At 41.0% G+C, this 6,371-nt stretch overlaps 1 long non-coding RNA gene across 1 annotated transcript; it reads right to left on the bottom strand.

Moving 5' to 3' along the window:
- Positions 1–667: 667 nt before the first annotated feature.
- Positions 668–3,491, bottom strand: LOC116858977. The gene is made up of 3 exons (XR_004381054.1): positions 3,468–3,491; positions 3,048–3,115; positions 668–790 (listed from the first exon to the last, which is right to left on the bottom strand). It is a non-coding gene; the product is annotated as an uncharacterized LOC116858977 (long non-coding RNA).
- Positions 3,492–6,371: the final 2,880 nt, after the last annotated feature.

Below are 6,371 nucleotides of genomic sequence, written 5' to 3' on the forward strand. Positions count from 1 at the left end.
TCATGACCTGAGCCAAAGGCAGATGCTTAACTTACTGAGCCACAGGTGCCCCCAAAATCTTAATTTTTTAAAAAAAATCATTTGTCTCAGTGGGTTAAAGCCTCTGCCTTCGGCCCTGGTCGTGATCCTGGGGTCCTGGGATCGAGCCCCAAATCGGGCTGTCTGCTCATCGGGGAGCCCGCTTCCTCCTCTCTCTCTCTCTCTCTACCTACTTGTGATCTCTGTCAAATAAATAAATAAAAATCTGTTAAAAAAAAAAAATCATTTGTCAGCGAGTGAGGGAACACAAGCAGGCCAAGCTGGAGAAGGAGAAGCGGGCTCCCCACTGAGCCGGGAGCCCAACGTGGGGCTCGATCCCAGGATGCCAGGATCATGACCCAAGCTGAAGGCAGACTCTTAACCAACTGAGCCACCCAGGTGCCCCTGAAATACCATTTTTAATAGTACAGGCACATGGTAGAGAGTTCACATAGTGCAAGATACGCAAGAGAAAAGAAGCAAACCCCCCCCCATCCCCTAGCTGTCCTGGTCCCCTCCTTAAAATCAACTACTACCCTGTTTCTTGTATATCATGTAAGACATTTTTGTAACCATGCATGTGCATGTATCCTGTTAGTGACTCTTGGAAAAAAAAAAAAAACAAAACCTAACTAGGTTCTTTTGCTTTATGTCTAAATTACTAAATTTAATAAGTAATAGTTGTATCAGTTACCATGTTGTTGCTTCTCATGTCCAAATCCAGCCTTCACTGCCTTCTCTGCAGTAATGGATCCAGACTCTGTACAAAGACCTGGGCTCTCAGCAGATAAGAGTATAAAGCTCAGTCACTAGAGGGTAGTGGTGGAACACTTCTTTTCCCCTCAAGGCACTTCCAGTCCAGCTTCCACTGTGCCCTTCTAACAGCTCCCTGCCCAGGTGATTTTTCTAGCGCCGCCTACTGGCAGCACACAGCACCACCATAAGAACGGAGCCCTCTGGTACCCCCAAGGTACGTTCTCAGCAAGCTCACACCTTGGGCTACATTTCCACAGCTTCAACCCACGTCCAGGGCTGTGCCCTCTCCACTGAGTGCTGAATCTTAGAAATTCAGTTTTGTACTTGGTGCTGATACAGTAAGTGTTGAATCAAAAGCCTCCAAGAGCTTTTTTCCTTAAAGCCTACTTCTACTACCAAACAGTTGTTGCAAGTATTCAGGAGTATCTCTTGGCCCACAAAAGATACATCTGAATCCTGTGTTAAATTAAAAGTCTTGTTTCATTCAGTTAGAAAATAGATTCAGTCTTGAAATTCATCATTTTACCTGTAACTTGAATACTTCTTCCTTACTGTGGCTTAAAGGACAGATCAGTGTACCTCACTGCACTCCCATGGCTGTTTTTGATCTGCCTTACCACACTTAACCTGAAAATCAGATGCTGATCTGGATAATGGAGGATTAGGTGTATAAAACGGATTGAAGGCGCGCCTGGGTGGCTCAGTGCCTTAAAGCCTCTGCCTCCGGCTCAGGTCATGATCCCAGGGTCCTGGGATGGAGCCCTGCACTGGGCTCTCCGCTCGGCGGGGAGCCTGCATCCCCCACCCCCTGCCTGCCTCTCTGCCTACTTGTGATCTCTGTCTGTCAAATAAACAAACAAAATCTTTTAAAAAATTTAAAAAAAAAAAACGGGTTGAAGGACTGATCTTTTAGTTGTGGAAGATCATTCAGGTAACTGCAAAGGTACTGGTAATCTGTTTAAGCTCACTGATGGACAAGCAGTGTTCATTTGTGTGTGTGTTTTTTTAACATGCCTATTATTAGTACCCTTTTAGTGTTTAATGGAATGTTTAATAAAGTGTTTTGGGTCAGGTTTTTAGAATTGACAAAAATTTAACGGTTTTCAGCTAATTCTTCTGTAGCTAAATGTTATATTTCTGAGTGACTGGCGAGAATGGCAGCACCCTTTTCAGTAAATATTTAAGTGCTGGGATTAAGGTCTTTCTTTCATGGCGGTAAACAGTGTGATCCCTTCTGCATCCAGGAGGCAACCTAATATACGAAGGGGATGTGGCTTGGCAGTCACCACACACATTGACTCAAAGATTTAATGGTTGTGGCCTGAGTTCTGATACGGTCAGTGAAATGCCTGGAAATAGTCAACTCTTTCAAGTGTGGCATGTTGTCCAGTGCTTGAAAGAAATTTCTGTATCCTTCCTCTGTAATCTTGTGACTAACTGAAAGATTTAAGTTCTCAAGTTTCTGGAAACCTCCACTGGTTGCTACCTTGGCTATAAAAGCCAAGTATTTGCAAAAACAGAATCATAAGCACTTCATTTCGATAGTGGTAGATTAGGTTATTTGTACCAACCTCCCTCCCACAACCACCATCACCACTCAAAGTAGAAAATGCCCAGTTTTAGCTGCTTAAAAATCCCAAACCACTAACAGTAACGAACTACCTGCCCAAAACCCAAGGAAAAAGCAGAAACCAGAAAAGTTAAGACCACAGCACCAAAGCTACTCTTCCATGAGAGTTTTGCCATTCTGTGCTAATTTGGGTTTCTCTTGTGGTTTCACAGGACAACATGACTTGATCCCTAGAAAGTTTCTGCTTCTAAAGCCTTACACCTGGTAATGTTTTCAATACTTTCTACCATCCACTAGTATATGAAGCTTATCTTTTGTGTCCAGTTCCTGTATCAGCCATTCCTCCAGAGACTCCAGTTCCTTTTAGGGAGGTGTTCCTTTTAGTATTCAGGCGTGAAGATCTGGTGTGTGGGGTGTTCATTACGACTAGGTCGCTTTCTAATCTTTGTTGACTGAGCTATGTGTATGTGTGTGTATAGAAATACATAGCTCACTGTATCCATGTGTATCCATAGACTCACATACATACAGAGGTTAAAAACTTTTGAGTCCACCACAGTGTTCCCAAATCTAATTTAACACCTTAGAGTTCTTCACAGCCTCTCCCTTCAGTACTTCCAAATTCCTTCTGCAACAATGAGGAAACTTGGTTCTCATTCAACTTAATGTATTATTTACTTAGCTTGTTGTGTATGCCACTCACCTCCTCAGCCCCTGGATCTTGCCTCTGTCCTCCTCAGCCTTCCTGCTCCTCCCCCAGCCACATGCTGCCTGCAAAGGAAGGAAACAGAAGAGAAGAGCAAGACATCGAGGTGATCATGAAGCGGGCCAACGTTTAAGAAGCACTACTGCTCTATCTCCGTATCTCCGCTGACTCCTATTCTCCTCTGTTTTTAAAACAAAAACAAAAACCAAAAAAACACACAGGCCCAAAATGGAGTTCCTTCTGCTCATGCCCCGTATCATTAAACTAAGATTTAATTTTTAGTATGAGCTATCCCAGAAACAGAATCTTCAACCAACCAAGCAGGAATCACCTGATTAGCATTAGTTAGGTTCATCTGCCCAACAGACCTCTGCCATCCCCCCTAAAAGAAAATAACCTTAACAGTAACCAACTCACCTGCTTTTTCACCTACTATAACTTTCTCGTTCCTGCTCCTGTATACCTGTAAAGAAATCTTTCATTTTATACAGTTCTCAGAGCTCCTTTCTAGGTCCTTCATTCACTGGATGGTACCTGATTCGAATCCATTTTTGTTCAAATGAGCTCTCAAAACTTTTAATATGCCCTGGTTTATCTTTTTTTTTAAGATTTTATTTATGTTCGGTCATGTACATAAGCACAAGAAGGAGAAGCAGCAGGCAGAGGGAGAGGGAGAAGCAGGCTCCACTTTGAGCAGGGAGCCCAATGCAGGGGCTCAATCCCAGGACCCCAGGATCATGATGTGAGCTGAAGGCAGATGCTTAACAACTGAGCCACCCAGACACCCTAATATGCCTTAGTTTATCTTTTAACACCTAATAGAGGGGCTCCTGGGTAGCTCAGTTGTTAAGCATCTGCCTTCAGCTCAGGTCATGATTCCAGGGTCCTAGGATCGAGCCTCACATCAGGCTCCATGCTCGGCAGGAAGCCTGCTTCTCCCTCTTCCACTCCCCCTGCTTGTGTTTCCTCTCTCGCTGTGTCTCTCTCGGTCAAATAAGCAAAATCTTGGGTGGGGGGGAGTAATTCAGTGAAAATACTTCAGTGTAATATTAAAAAAAAACCCACCTATTAGAATTCTTCTGTGATTACACATTCTTTTTGTAACCATAAAAAAAACTAAAGTATTTAGGCAATTTCTATAATTATCATTTTGTTAATTCCGATTTCACATACTAAGTTCTCTTAAAAGATAGCTTTATCAATATGGGGTTCGTGGTGGCTCAGTCGGTTAAGCATTTGCCTTTGGCTCAGGTCATGATCCCGGGGTCCTGGGATCGAGCCCCACATGAGACGCTGCTAAGTGGGGTCCTGCTTCTCCTCCCTGCTGCTCTCCCTGCATATACTCTCTGTGTCAGATAAATAAAATCTTAAAAAAAAAAAGTTTTACCTATATCCCAAAAACTTTTGAAATAACAGGGATTAAGTATTCTGGAATGGGTCACATAAAATTTTATCAGGTTGTAATGACCAAATATGTGTTCTAAGAAGTACATTGCTCAGGGCACCTGGGTGGCTCAGTGGGTTGAGGCCTCTGCCTTCAGCTTGGGTCGTGATCCCAGGGTCCTGGGATCCAGTCCCACATCAGGCTCTCTGCTTGGCGGGGAGCCTACTTCCCCCCACCCCCTCTCTGCCTGCCTCTCTGCCTACTTGTGATCTGTTGAATAAATAAATTTTATTATAAAATAATTTTTTATAATTATAAATTATAACATTTATAAGTAAATTCTATTTTTAAAATATATAATTATATAAATGTATTATTTTATGTATTAATATTTATTATATAAAATATATTTTTACATTTATATATATAGATAGAATATATAAAATTATATTTTAAAAAAAGAAGTACATCACTCTGAGGACACTGCTTTGAATGAGATCAAGCATTTGGAGGATCCTGAAGAGCACTGTCCCTTCCTCCAAATGAGTAAGGGCAGCTAATACTACTATGACTTGTAGTTAATACAAATAGAAGGATTTTAGAGGAAGAACAAAAAGTAAAAGGCACGATTTTATAAACATACCAGATTTTTCAGGTGTTTCCTTATCAGGAAAGTGTTGGTATTCAAGATTTAATGTCTTCAAAGAAATAAAATTTGGAGAAACAATGACTATAAAAGGAAAGAAAAATACTTAGTTATGTTAGCTACATTTTTTTCCTCCAAATTTGTATTTAAAGTCTAGTTATTCAGCTCCATCTTTTATGCAAACAAATGTATTTAAACAGTGTTGTTAAAGGGACAGAAATTAATACAATAATTTAGACTTAATTAATATGACTGAATAAATAAAACAAATCTTAGCTTGGGAAAGAATTCTGGTAACTACAAATACTTAAACTTCAGAAACAAATACACCACGTTTGAAAATTCACTTAAAATCTGATCTATGAGGTGCGTGGGTTGTTCAGCTGGTTGTGTCTGCCTTTAGCCTAGGTCATGATATGAAGGAGCAAGCCTCCAGTTGGGCTCCCTGCTCAGTGGGGAGCCTGCTTCTCCCTCTGCCTCTCCCACTGCTTTATGCACTCTCTCTCTGAAATGAATAAAATCTTAAAAAAAAAATAAAAACATTGGGGCGCCTGGGTGGCTCAGTGAGTTAAAGCCTCTGCCTTCGGCTCAGGTCATGATCCCAGGGTCCTGGGATTGAGCCCCACATCGGGCTTCCTGCTCTGTGGAAAGCTTGCTGCTCCCTCTACTACTCCCCCTGCTTGTGTTCCCTCTCTGGCTGTTTCTCTGTCAAATAAAATAAAAATAAAATAAATTTAAAAATATACCTTTTTTTAAAAGTGCTTAAAATGACTGTATACAGATGAATCTTAAGCCAGTTTTGTGTTTGTAGCACTTACCAAGTGGGATGGTTGTAAAAATGGTCCAGAAAAATGAATTTGAAGGAATCCTTTCCTTGAAGGAAGCAAGTGAAATCATGAGAGATTCAAAATCGGAAAAGAAATTACATGGCAGATAAAAAACAATCTGGAGAATTCTGAGTTAATTTCACTGTAAAGTATCAAACATTTCAGCAATTAGAGAACATTCCAAATTCCTATCAGAATTAGCCATATAATTATCCTGTTTCAACAATAACAGAGTTAAAACAAAGCTGATCCATGATGTAATGATCAAAGAATTGGTCCACTCTGAGCTTACAGGTTGAGGTTCTGCAACTAACTGGTGAGCTGCGTGAACTTGGACATTCTCCAGGGATCAGTTTTCTCTTTTATAAAGTAGCACAGACTCCCTAAGGTCTCCAATTTTGCACAAAACATTTACACAGTAGGAATACTATACAAAGAAACAAAAGCAGTGACAAATTTGAAAC

The sequence above is a fragment of the Lontra canadensis genome, unplaced genomic scaffold (assembly GCF_010015895.1).
Source record: "Lontra canadensis isolate GAN:19392208 unplaced genomic scaffold, GSC_riverotter_1.0 scaffold4, whole genome shotgun sequence".
NCBI lineage: Eukaryota > Metazoa > Chordata > Mammalia > Carnivora > Mustelidae > Lontra > Lontra canadensis.